At 36.9% G+C, this 13,262-nt stretch overlaps 10 non-coding genes across 10 annotated transcripts; all 10 read right to left on the bottom strand.

Annotated features, from left to right (window-relative positions):
- Positions 1-766: 766 nt before the first annotated feature.
- LOC134848957 (5S ribosomal RNA) lies at positions 767-885 on the bottom strand. The gene has a single exon (XR_010163005.1). It is a non-coding gene; the product is annotated as a 5S ribosomal RNA (ribosomal RNA).
- Positions 886-2,069: 1,184 nt separating this feature from the next.
- LOC134848955 (5S ribosomal RNA) lies at positions 2,070-2,188 on the bottom strand. The gene has a single exon (XR_010163004.1). It is a non-coding gene; the product is annotated as a 5S ribosomal RNA (ribosomal RNA).
- Positions 2,189-3,362: 1,174 nt separating this feature from the next.
- LOC134850132 (5S ribosomal RNA) lies at positions 3,363-3,481 on the bottom strand. The gene has a single exon (XR_010164106.1). It is a non-coding gene; the product is annotated as a 5S ribosomal RNA (ribosomal RNA).
- Positions 3,482-4,645: 1,164 nt separating this feature from the next.
- Positions 4,646-4,764, bottom strand: LOC134848954 (5S ribosomal RNA). The gene has a single exon (XR_010163003.1). It is a non-coding gene; the product is annotated as a 5S ribosomal RNA (ribosomal RNA).
- A 1,160-nt stretch (positions 4,765-5,924) lies between these two features.
- LOC134850121 (5S ribosomal RNA) lies at positions 5,925-6,043 on the bottom strand. Its single transcript, XR_010164095.1, has one exon. It is a non-coding gene; the product is annotated as a 5S ribosomal RNA (ribosomal RNA).
- A 1,158-nt stretch (positions 6,044-7,201) lies between these two features.
- Positions 7,202-7,320, bottom strand: LOC134850109 (5S ribosomal RNA). Its single transcript, XR_010164084.1, has one exon. It is a non-coding gene; the product is annotated as a 5S ribosomal RNA (ribosomal RNA).
- A 1,161-nt stretch (positions 7,321-8,481) lies between these two features.
- LOC134849144 (5S ribosomal RNA) lies at positions 8,482-8,599 on the bottom strand. Its single transcript, XR_010163183.1, has one exon. It is a non-coding gene; the product is annotated as a 5S ribosomal RNA (ribosomal RNA).
- A 1,161-nt stretch (positions 8,600-9,760) lies between these two features.
- On the bottom strand, positions 9,761-9,879 carry LOC134850097 (5S ribosomal RNA). The gene has a single exon (XR_010164073.1). It is a non-coding gene; the product is annotated as a 5S ribosomal RNA (ribosomal RNA).
- A 1,137-nt stretch (positions 9,880-11,016) lies between these two features.
- On the bottom strand, positions 11,017-11,135 carry LOC134850086 (5S ribosomal RNA). The gene has a single exon (XR_010164062.1). It is a non-coding gene; the product is annotated as a 5S ribosomal RNA (ribosomal RNA).
- A 1,296-nt stretch (positions 11,136-12,431) lies between these two features.
- LOC134850074 (5S ribosomal RNA) lies at positions 12,432-12,550 on the bottom strand. Its single transcript, XR_010164051.1, has one exon. It is a non-coding gene; the product is annotated as a 5S ribosomal RNA (ribosomal RNA).
- Positions 12,551-13,262: the final 712 nt, after the last annotated feature.

Below are 13,262 nucleotides of genomic sequence, written 5' to 3'. Positions count from 1 at the left end.
TTTTCTTTGAATGCACTCTGCGAAAGCGGAGGGCAGCCCAATTCTCTTGAAAAATGCAAGAAAAAAAATTGCACTAATTTAAAAGTTAGCTTTTAGGCCGATTTTCGTCCAAAATGGCCGAAATTCGGGTCCCCCCAAATTTTCAACTGATAATTACTCCACGTACACTTGAGCTACAAACGTCGTTTTGGGCTCGTTGGAATTGTCCTGAGCTCAAATTTATGAAACAAGATGAAAAAAATGAACTTTGAAGGAAAAAAAAACAAAAATTTTGAAAATTTCATTTTTTGCACCACGCTCGATTAGGCTTAACTTTTTGGTATCACCGAGATTTCAAAAGCTTATAACTTTGTGTTGGACCGACGAAATTGGTTCATTTTCTCAGTCCCCCAAGATTTGACTATGATCTTGTGATCCAAATAATAAAATTTGGAAATTTTAAAATTTTTGGGCAAGTTATGGCCGTTCGCGCAATTCACCAGGCTCGATTGGGCTTATTTTTTTGACATCACCGAAATTCAAAAGGCTATAACTCAAAGACCCCAAAAGTTATCTCCATTATTTTTGACCTATCAGCAGCTGATTGTACACAAAATTGATACTGCAAAAGAAATTTTTCGGTTTTCTTTTGTTTTGGCCAAAATTTGACCCATTGAAAATTTTTGCACCACGCTCGATTAGGCTTAACTTTTTGAAATCACCGAACTTTAAACAGCATTAACTCTTAGCGCATTAAAGTAAAAGAATTACTTTTGCTTTAAATAAAAGCCTACAATACCTGGTGTTCCCAGGCGGTCTCCCATCCAAGTACTAACCAGGCCCAATGTTGCTTAACTTCGGTGATCGGACGAGAACCGGTGCATTCAACATGGTATGGTCGTAGGCATTTGAGTTACTCCGCTTTCATTTATATCCTTACTAGCTTTTGTATATGTACATTACTTTTAAAACACTCGCTTTAATATGTACATTACTTTTATATGTACATTACTTTTAAAAATATGCTCTTATACCATGTAAAATTTTGCACGCTCACGTTATAATTTATGCATTTCAAACAAAAAACTGAAAATTGACATTGTTTGGATTTTTTTGGCCCAATGTGTTTTATGGCCAAATCAGCTGGTCAAAACCTATGGAGCGTGTACAAGGTGCCTTGAATGACCATCTATGGCATGATAGCCGCACATCCACTGTAAGTGGCATATGATTGAATACCAGCCAGGATACTGTCAGTTGCTTTTAGCCTAATTGTTGTGATAAACTTATTAAATAGGTAAGTATTCAAATCTATTTGATAAGTTTTCTTTGAATGCACTCTGCGACAGCGGAGGGCAGCCCAATTCTCTTGAAAAATGCAAGAAAAAAAAATGCACTAATTTAAAAGTTAGCTTTTAGGCCGATTTTCGTCCAAAATGGCCGAAATTCGGGTCCCCCCAAATTTTCAACTGATAATTACTCCACGTACACTTGAGCTACAAACGTCGTTTTGGGCTCGTTGGAATTGTCCTGAGCTCAAATTTATGAAACAAGATGAAAAAAATGAACTTTGAAGGAAAAAAAAAACAAAAATTTTGAAAATTTCATTTTTTGCACCACGCTCGATTAGGCTTAACTTTTTGGTATCACCGAGATTTCAAAAGCTTATAACTTTGTGTTGGACCGACGAAATTGGTTCATTTTCTCAGTCCCCCAAGATTTGACTATGATCTTGTGATCCAAATAATAAAATTTGGAAATTTTAAAATTTTTGGGCAAGTTATGGCCGTTCGCGCAATTCACCAGGCTCGATTGGGCTTATTTTTTTGACATCACCGAAATTCAAAAGGCTATAACTCAAAGACCCCAAAAGTTATCTCCATTATTTTTGACCTATCAGCAGCTGATTGTACACAAAATTGATACTGCAAAAGAAATTTTTCGGTTTTCTTTTGTTTTGGCCAAAATTTGACCCATTGAAAGTTTTTGCACCACGCTCGATTAGGCTTAACTTTTTGAAATCACCGAACTTTAAACAGCATTAACTCTTAGCGCATTAAAGTAAAAGAATTACTTTTGCTTTAAATAAAAGCCTACAATACCTGGTGTTCCCAGGCGGTCTCCCATCCAAGTACTAACCAGGCCCAATGTTGCTTAACTTCGGTGATCGGACGAGAACCGGTGCATTCAACATGGTATGGTCGTAGGCATTTGAGTTACTCCGCTTTCATTTATATCCTTACTAGCTTTTGTATATGTACATTACTTTTAAAACACTCGCTTTAATATGTATATTACTTTAATATGTACATTACTTTTAAAAATATGCTCTTATACCATGTAAAATTTTGCACGCTCACGTTATAATTTATGCATTTCAAACAAAAAACTGAAAATTGACATTGTTTGGATTTTTTTGGCCCAATGTGTTTTATGGCCAAATCAGCTGGTCAAAACCTATGGAGCGTGTACAAGGTGCCTTGAATGACCATCTATGGCATGATAGCCGCACATCCACTGTAAGTGGCATATGATTGAATACCAGCCAGGATACTGTCAGTTGCTTTTAGCCTAATTGTTGTGATAAACTTATTAAATAGGTAAGTATTCAAATCTATTTGATAAGTTTTCTTTGAATGCACTCTGCGACAGCGGAGGGCAGCCCAATTCTCTTGAAAAATGCAAGAAAAAAAAATGCACTAATTTAAAAGTTAGCTTTTAGGCCGATTTTCGTCCAAAATGGCCGAAATTCGGGTCCCCCCAAATTTTCAACTGATAATTACTCCACGTACACTTGAGCTACAAACGTCGTTTTGGGCTCGTTGGAATTGTCCTGAGCTCAAATTTATGAAACAAGATGAAAAAAATGAACTTTGAAAAAAAAAAAATTTTGAAAATTTCATTTTTTGCACCACGCTCGATTAGGCTTAACTTTTTGGTATCACCGAGATTTCAAAAGCTTATAACATTGTGTTGGACCGACGAAATTGTTCATTTTCTCAGTCCCTCAAGATTTGACTATGATCTTGTGATCCAAATAATAAAATTTGGAAGTTTTAAATTTTCTGGGCAAGTTATGGCCGTTCGCGCAATTCACCAGGCTCGATTGGGCTTATTTTTTTGACATCACCAAATTCAAAAGGCTATAACTCAAAGACCTCAAAAGTTATCTCCAATATTTTTGACCTATCAGCAGCTGATTGTACACAAAATTGATACTGCAAAAGAAATTTTTCGGTTTTCTTTTGTTTTGGCCAAAATTTGACCCATTGAAAATTTTTGCACCACGCTCGATTAGGCTTAACTTTTTGACATCACCGAACTTTAAACAGCAATAACTCTTAGCGCATAAAAGTAAAAGAATTACTTTTGCTTTAAATAAAAGCCTACAACACCTGGTGTTCCCAGGCGGTCTCCCATCCAAGTACTAACCAGGCCCAATGTTGCTTAACTTCGGTGATCGGACGAGAACCGGTGCATTCAACATGGTATGGTCGTAGGCATTTGAGTTACTCCGCTTTCATTTATATACTTACTAGCTTTTGTATATGTACATTACTTTTAAAACACTCGCCCTCGCGCGAGAGTAAAAATATGCTCTTATACCATGTAAAATTTTGCACGCTCACGTTATAATTTATGCATTTCAAACAAAAAACTGAAAATTGACATTGTTTGGAATTTTTTTGGCCCAATGTGTTTTATGGCCAAATCAGCTGGTCAAAACCTATGGAGCGTGTACAAGGTGCCTTGAATGACCATCTATGGCATGATAGCCGCACATCCACTGTAAGTGGCATATGATTGAATACCAGCCAGGATACTGTCAGTTGCTTTTAGCCTAATTGTTGTGATAAACTTATTAAATAGGTAAGTATTCAAATCTATTTGATAAGTTTTCTTTGAATGCACTCTGCGACAGCGGAGGGCAGCCCAATTCTCTTGAAAAATGCAAGAAAAAAAATTGCACTAATTTAAAAGTTAGCTTTTAGGCCGATTTTCGTCCAAAATGGCCGAAATTCGGGTCCCCCCAAATTTTCAACTGATGATTACTCCACGTACACTTGAGCTACAAACGTCGTTTTGGGCTCGTTGGAATTGTCCTGAGCTCAAATTTATGAAACCAGATGAAAAAAATGAACTTTGAACGAAAAAAAAAACAAACATTTTGAAAATTTCATTTTTTGCACCACCACGCTCGATTAGGCTTAACTTTTTGGTATCACCGAGATTTCAAAAGCTCATAACTTTGTGTTGGACCGACGAAATTGGTTCATTTTCTCAGTCCCCCAAGATTTGACTATGATCTTGTGATCCAAATAATAAAATTTGGAAATTTTAAAATTTTTGGGCAAGTTATGGCCGTTCGCGCAATTCACCAGGCTCGATTGGGCTTATTTTTTTGACATCACCGAAATTCAAAAGGCTATAACTCAAAGACCCCAAAAGTTATCTCCATTATTTTTGACCTATCAGCAGCTGATTGTACACAAAATTGATACTGCAAAAGAAATTTTTCGGTTTTCTTTTGTTTTGGCCAAAATTTGACCCATTGAAAATTTTTGTACCACGCTCGATTAGGCTTAACTTTTTGACATCACCGAACTTTAAACAGCATTAACTCTTAGCGCATAAAAGTAAAAGAATTACTTTTGCTTTAAATAAAAGCCTACAATACCTGGTGTTCCCAGGCGGTCTCCCATCCAAGTACTAACCAGGCCCAATGTTGCTTAACTTCGGTGATCGGACGAGAACCGGTGCATTCAACATGGTATGGTCGTAGGCATTTGAGTTACTCCGCTTTCATTTATATCCTTACTAGCTTTTGTATATGTACATTACTTTTAAAACACTCGCCCTCGCGCGAGAGTAAAAATATGCTCTTATACCATGTAAAATTTTGCACGCTCACGTTATAATTTATGCATTTCAAACAGAATACTAAAAAATTGACATTGTTTGGAATTTTTTTGGCCCAATGTGTTTTATGGCCAAATCAGCTGGTCAAAACCTATGGAGCGTGTACAAGGTGTCTTGGATGACCATCTATGGCATGATAGCCGCACATCCACTGTAAGTGGCATATGATTGAATACCAGCCAGGATACTGTCAGTTGCTTTTAGCCTAATTGTTGTGATAAACTTATTAAATAGGTAAGTATTCAAATATATTTGATAAGTTTTCTTTGAATGCACTCTGCGACAGCGGAGGGCAGTCAAATTCTCTTGAAAAATGCAAGAAAAAAAATTGCACTAACGTAAAAGTTAGCTTTTAGGCCGATTTTCGTCCAAAATGGCCGAAATTCGGGTCCCCCCAAATTTTCAACTGATGATTACTCCACGTACACTTGAGCTACAAACGTCGTTTTGGGCTCGTTGGAATTGTCCTGAGCTCAGATTTATGAAACAAGATGAAAAAAATAAACTTTGAAGGAAAAAAAACAAAAATTTTGAAAATTTCATTTTTTGCACCACGCTCGATTAGACTTAACTTTTTGGTATCACCAAGATTTCAAAAGCTTATAACTTTGTGTTGGACCGACGAAATTGGTTCATTTTCTCAGTCCCCCAAGATTTGACTATTATCTTGTGATCCAAATAATAAAATTTGGAAATTTTAAAATTTTTGGGCAAGTTATGGCCGTTCGCGCAATTCACCAGGCTCGATTGGGCTTATTTTTTCGACATCACCGAAATTCAAAAGGCTATAACTCAAAGAACCCAAAAGTTATCTCCATTATTTTTGACCTATCAGCAGCTGATTGTACACAAAATTGATACTGCAAAAGAAATTTTTCGGTTTTCTTTTGTTTTGGCCAAAATTTGACCCATTGAAAATTTTTGCACCACGCTCGATTAGGCTTAACTTTTTGACATCACCGAACTTTAAACAGCAATAACTCTTAGCGCATAAAAGTAAAAGAATTACCTTTGCTTCAAATAAAAGCCTACAACACCTGGTGTTCCCAGGCGGTCTCCCATCCAAGTACTAACCAGGCCCAATGTTGCTTAACTTCGGTGATCGGACGAGAACCGGTGCATTCAACATGGTATGGTCGTAGGCATTTGAGTTACTCCGCTTTCATTTATATCCTTACTAGCTTATGTATATGTACATTACTTTTAAAACACTCACCCTCGCGCGAGAGTAAAAATATGCTCTTATACCATGTAAAATTTTGCACGCTCACGTTATAATTTATGCATTTCAAACAAAATACTGAAAATTGACATTGTTTGGAATTTTTCGGCCCAATGTGTTTTATGGCCAAATCAGCTGGTCAAAACCTATGGAGCGTGTACAAGGTGCCTTGAATGACCATCTATGGCGTGATAGCCGCACATCCACTGTAAGTGGCATATGATTGAATACCAGCCAGGATACTGTCAGTTGCTTTTAGACTAATTGTTGTGATAAACTTATTAAATAGGTAAGTATTCAAATCTATTTGATAAGTTTTCTTTGAATTCACTCTGCGACAGCGGAGGGCAGCCCAATTCTCTTGAAAAATGCAAGAAAATAAATTGCACTAACTTAAAATTTAGCTTTTAGGCCGATTTTCGTCCAAAATGGCCGAAATTCGGGTCCCCCCAAATTTTCAACTGATGATTACTCCACGTACACTTGAGCTACAAACGTCGTTTTGGGCTCGTTGGAATTGTCCTGAGCTCAAATTTATGAAACCAGATGAAAAAAATGAACTTTGAAAGAAAAAAAACAAAAATTTTGAAAATTTCATTTTTTGCACCACGCTCGATTAGGCTTAACTTTTTGGTATCACCGAGATTTCAAAAGCTTATAACTTTGTGTTGGACCGACGAAATTGGTTCATTTTCTCAGTCCCCCAAGATTTGACTATGATCTTGTGATCCAAATAATAAAATTTGGAAATTTTAAAATTTTTGGGCAAGTTATGGCCGTTCGCGCAATTCACCAGGCTCGACTGGGCTTATTTTTTTGACATCACCGAAATTCAAAAGGCTATAACTCAAAGACCCCAAAAGTTATCTCCATTATTTTTGACCTATCAGCAGTTGATTGTACACAAAATTGATACTGCAAAAGAAATTTTTCGGTTTTCTTTTGTTTTGGCCAAAATTTGACCCATTGAAAATTTTTGCACCACGCTCGATTAGGCTTAACTTTTTGACATCACCGAACTTTAAACAGCAATAACTCTTAGCGCATAAAAGTAAAAGAATTACTTTTGCTTTAAATAAAAGCCTACAACACCTGGTGTTCCCAGGCGGTCTCCCATCCAAGTACTAACCAGGCCCAATGTTGCTTAACTTCGGTGATCGGACGAGAACCGGTGCATTCAACATGGTATGGTCGTAGGCATTTGAGTTACTCCGCTTTCATTTATATCCTTACTAGCTTATGTATATGTACATTACTTTTAAAACACTCGCCCTCGCGCGAGAGTAAAAATATGCTCTTATACCATGTAAAATTTTGCACGCTCACGTTATAATTTATGCATTTCAAACAAAATACTGAAAATTGACATTGTTTGGAATTTTTTTGGCCCAATGTGTTTTATGGCCAAATCAGCTGGTCAAAACCTATGGAGAGTGTACAAGGTGCCTTGAATGACCATCTATGGCATGATAGCCGCACATCCACTGTAAGTGGCATATGATTGAATACCAGCCAGGATACTGTCAGTTGCTTTTAGCCTAATTGTTGTGATAAACTTATTAAATAGGTAAGTATTCAAATCTATTTGATAAGTTTTCTTTGAATGCACTCTGCGACAGCGGAGGGCAGCCCAATTCTCTTGAAAAATGCAAGAAAATAAATTGCACTAACTTAAAATTTAGCTTTTAGGCTGATTTTCGTCCAAAATGGCCGAAATTCGGGTCCCCCCAAATTTTCAACTGATGATTACTCCACGTACACTTGAGCTACAAACGTCGTTTTGGGCTCGTTGGAATTTTCCTGAGCTCAAATTTATGAAACCAGATGAAAAAAATGAACTTTGAACGAAAAAAAAAACAAAAATTTTGAAAATTTCATTTTTTGCACCACGCTCGATTAGGCTTAACTTTTTGGTATCACCGAGATTTCAAAAGCTTATAACTTTGTGTTGGACCGACGAAATTGGTTCATTTTCTCAGTCCTCCAAGATTTGACTATGATCTTGTGATCCAAATAATAAAAATTGGAAATTTTAAAATTTTTGGGTCAGTTATGGCCGTTCGCGCAATTCACCAGGCTCGATTGGGCTTATTTTTTTGACATCACCGAAATTCAAAAGGCTATAACTCAAAGACCCCAAAAATTATCTCCATTATTTTTGACTTATCAGCAGTTGATTGTACACAAAATTGATACTGCAAAAGAAATTTTTCGGTTTTCTTTTGTTTTGGCCAAAATTTGACCCATTGAAAATTTTTGCACCACGCTCGATTAGGCTTAACTTTTTGACATCACCGAACTTTAAACAGCAATAACTCTTAGCGCATAAAAGTAAAAGAATTACTTTTGCTTTAAATAAAAGCCTACAACACCTGGTGTCCCAGGCGGTCTCCCATCCAAGTACTAACCAGGCCCAATGTTGCTTAACTTCGGTGATCGGACGAGAACCGGTGCATTCAACATGGTATGGTCGTAGGCATTTGAGTTACTCCGCTTTCATTTATAGCCTTACTAGCTTATGTATATGTACATTACTTTTAAAACACTCGCCCTCGCGCGAGAGTAAAAATATGCTCTTATACCATGTAAAATTTTGCACGCTCACGTTATAATTTATGCATTTCAAACAAAATACTGAAAATTGACATTGTTTGGAATTTTTTTGGCCCAATGTGTTTTATGGCCAAATCAGCTGGTCAAAACCTATGGAGCGTGTACAAGGTGCCTTGAATGACCATCTATGGCATGATAGCCGCACATCCACTGTAAGTGGCATATGATTGAATACCAGCCAGGATACTGTCAGTTGCTTTTAGCCTAATTGTTGTGATAAACTTATTAAATAGGTAAGTATTCAAATCTATTTGATAAGTTTTCTTTGAATGCACTCTGCGACAGCGGAGGGCAGCCCAATTCTCTTGAAAAATGCAAGAAAATAAATTGCACTAACTTAAAATTTAGCTTTTAGGCCGATTTTCGTCCAAAATGGCCGAAATTCGGGTCCCCCCAAATTTTCAACTGATGGTTACTCCACGTACACGTGAGCTACAAACGTCGTTTTGGGCTCGTTGGAATTTTCCTGAGCTCAAATTTATGAAACCAGATGAAAAAAATGAACTTTGAACGAAAAAAAAAACAAAAATTTTGAAAATTTCATTTTTTGCACCACGCTCGATTAGGCTTAACTTTTTGGTATCACCGAGATTTCATAAGCTTATAACTTTGTGTTGGACCGACGAAATTGGTTCATTTTCTCAGTCCCCCAAGATTTGACTATTATCTTGTGATCCAAATAATAAAAATTGGAAATTTTAAAATTTTTGGGCAAGTTATGGCCGTTCGCGCAATTCACCAGGCTCGATTGGGCTTATTTTTTTGACATCACCGAAATTCAAAAGGCTATAACTCAAAGACCCCAAAAGTTATCTCCATTATTTTTGACCTATCAGCAGTTGATTGTACACAAAATTGATACTGCAAAAGAAATTTTTCGGTTTTCTTTTGTTTTGGCCAAAATTTGACCCATTGAAAATTTTTGCACCACGCTCGATTAGGCTTAACTTTTTGACATCACCGAACTTTAAACAGCAATAACTCTTAGCGCATAAAAGTAAAAGATTTACTTTTGCTTTAAATAAAAGCCTACAACACCTGGTGTTCCCAGGCGGTCTCCCATCCAAGTACTAACCAGGCCCAATGTTGCTTAACTTCGGTGATCGGACGAGAACCGGTGCATTCAACATGGTATGGTCGTAGGCATTTGAGTTACTCCGCTTTCATTTATATCCTTACTAGCTTATGTATATGTACATTACTTTCAAAACACTCGCCCTCGCGCGAGAGTAAAACTATGCTCTTATACCATGTAAAATTTTGCACGCTCACGTTATAATTTATGCATTTCAAACAAAATACTGAAAATTGACATTGTTTGGAATTTTTTTGGCCCAATGTGTTTTATGGCCAAATCAGCTGGTCAAAACCTATGGAGCGAGTACAAGGTGCCTTGAATGACCATCTATGGCATGAAAGCCGCACATCCACTGTAAGTGGCATATGATTGAATACCAGCCAGGATACTGTCAGTTGCTTTTAGCCTAATTGTTGTGATAAAATTATTAAATAGGTAAGTATTCAAATCTATTTGATAAGTTTTCTTTGAATGCACTCTGCGACAGCGGAGGGCAGCCCAATTCTCTTGAAAAATGCAAGAAAAAAAATTGCACTAACTTAAAAGTTAGCTTTTAGGCCGATTTTCGTCCAAAATGGCCGAAATTCGGGTCCCCCCAATTTTTCGTTGAGCTACGAACGTCGTTTTGGGCTCGTTGGAATTGTCCTGAGCTCAAATTTATGAAACAAGATGAAAAAAATGAACTTTGAACGGAAAAAAAACAAAAATTTTGAAAATTTCATTTTTTGCACCACGCTCGATTAGGCTTAACTTTTTGGTATCACCGAGATTTCAAAAGCTTATAACTTTGTGTTGGACCGACGAAATTGGTTCATTTTCTCAGTCCCCCAAGATTTGACTATGATCTTGTGATCCAAATAATAAAAATTGGAAATTTTACAATTTTTGGGCAAGTTATGGCCGTTCGCGCAATTCACCAGGCTCCATTGGGCTTATTTTTTTGACATCACCGAAATTCAAAAGGCTATAACTCAAAGACCCCAAAAGTTATCTCCATTATTTTTGACCTATCAGCAGCTGATTGTACTCAAAATTGATACTGCAAAAGAAATTTTTCGGTTTTCTTTTGTTTTGGCCAAAATTTGACCCATTGAAAATTTTTGCACCACGCTCGATTAGGCTTAACTTTTTGAGATCACTGAACTTTAAACAGCAATAACTCTTTGCGCATAAAAGTAAAAGAATTACTTTTGCTTTAAATAAAAGCCTACAACACCTGGTGTTCCCAGGCGGTCTCCCATCCAAGTACTAACCAGGCCCAATGTTGCTTAACTTCGGTGATCGGACGAGAACCGGTGCATTCAACATGGTATGGTCGTAGGCATTTGAGTTACTCCGCTTTCATTTATATCCTTACTAGCTTATGTCTATGTACATTACTTTTAAAACACTCGCCCTCGCGCGAGAGTAAAAATATGCTCTTATACTATGTAAAATTTTGCACGCTCACGTTATAATTTATGCATTTCAAACAAAATACTGAAAATTGACATTGTTTGGAATTTTTTTGGCCCAATGTGTTTTATGGCCAAATCAGCTGGTCAAAACCTATGGAGCGTGTACAAGGTGCCTTGAATGACCATCTATGGCATGATAGCCGCACATCCACTGTAAGTGGCATATGATTGAATACCAGCCAGGATACTGTCAGTTGCTTTTAGCCTAATTGTTGTTATAAACTTATTAAATAGGTAAGTATTCAAATCTATTTGCTAAGTTTTCTTTGAATGCACTCTGCGACAGCGGAGGGCAGCCCAATTCTCTTGAAAAATGCAAGAAAAAAATTGCACTAACTTAAAAGTTAGCTTTTAGGCCGATTTTCGTCCAAAATGGCCGAAATTCGGGTCCCCCCAAATTTTCAACTGATGATTACTCCACGTACACTTGAGCTACAAACGTCGTTTTGGGCTCGTTGGAATTTTCCTGAGCTCAAATTTATGAAACCAGATGAAAAAAATGAACTTTGAACGAAAAAAAACAAAAATTTTGAAAATTTCATTTTTTGCACCACGCTCGATTAGGCTTAACTTTTTGGTATCACCGAGATTTCAAAAGCTCATAACTTTGTGTTGGACCGACGAAATTGGTTCATTTTCTCAGTCCCCCAAGATTTGACTATGATCTTGTGATCCAAATAATAAAATTTGGAAATTTTAAAATTTTTGGGCAAGTTATGGCCGTTCGCGCAATTCACCAGGCTCGACTGGGCTTATTTTTTTGACATCACCGAAATTCAAAAGGCTATAACTCAAGGCTATAATTTATGATCCAAATAATAAAATTTGGAAATTTTAAAATTTTTGGGCAAGTTATGGCCGTTCGCGCAATTCACCAGGCTCGACTGGGCTTATTTTTTTGACATCACCGAAATTCAAAAGGCTATAACTCAAAGACCCCAAAAGTTATCTCCATTATTTTTGACCTATCAGCAGCTGATTGTACACAAAATTGATACTGCAAAAGAAATTTTTCGGTTTTCTTTTGTTTTGGCCAAAATTTGACCCATTGAGAATTTTTGCCCCACGCTCGATTAGGCTTAACTTTTTGACATCACCGAACTTTAAACAGCAATAACTCTTAGCGCAAAAAAGTAAAAGAATTACTTTTGCTTTAAATAAAAGCCTACAACACCTGGTGTTCCCAGGCGGTCTCCCATCCAAGTACTAACCAGGCCCAATGTTGCTTAACTTCGGTGATCGGACGAGAACCGGTGCATTCAACATGGTATGGTCGTAGGCATTTGAGTTACTCCGCTTTCATTTATATCCTTACTAGTTTATGTCTATGTACATTACTTTTAAAACACTCGCCCTCGCGCGAGAGTAAAAATATGCTCTTATACCATGTAAAATTTTGCACGCTCACGTTATAATTTATGCATTTCAAACAAAATACTAAAAATTGACATTGTTTGGAATTTTTTTGGCCCAATGTGTTTTATGGCCAAATCAGCTGGTCAAAACCTATGGAGCGTGTACAAGGTGCCTTGAATGACCATCTATGGCATGATAGCCGCACATCCACTGTAAGTGGCATATGATTGAATACCAGCCAGGATACTAATTGTCTAATTGTTGTGATAAACTAATTAAATAGGTAAGTATTCAAATCTATTTGATAAGTTTTCTTTGAATGCACTCTGCGACAGCGGAGGGCAGCCCAATTCTCTTGAAAAATGCAAGAAAAAAAATTGCACTAACTTAAAAGTTAGCTTTTAGGCCGATTTTCGTCCAAAATGGCCGAAATTCGGGTCCCCCCAAATTTTCAACGGATGATTACTCCACGTACACTTGAGCTACAAACGTCGTTTTGGGCTCGTTGGAATTGTCCTGAGCTCAAATTTATGAAACAAGATGAAAAAAATGAACTTTGCACGAAAAAAAAAACAAAAATTTTGAAAATTTCATTTTTTGCACCACGCTCGATTAGGCTTAACTTTTTGGTATCACC

Source organism: Symsagittifera roscoffensis, chromosome 6 (assembly GCF_963678635.1).
Source record: "Symsagittifera roscoffensis chromosome 6, txSymRosc1.1, whole genome shotgun sequence".
NCBI classification, from domain to species: Eukaryota; Metazoa; Xenacoelomorpha; order Acoela; family Convolutidae; genus Symsagittifera; species Symsagittifera roscoffensis.
This window is presented reverse-complemented; position numbering and strand designations above follow the sequence as displayed.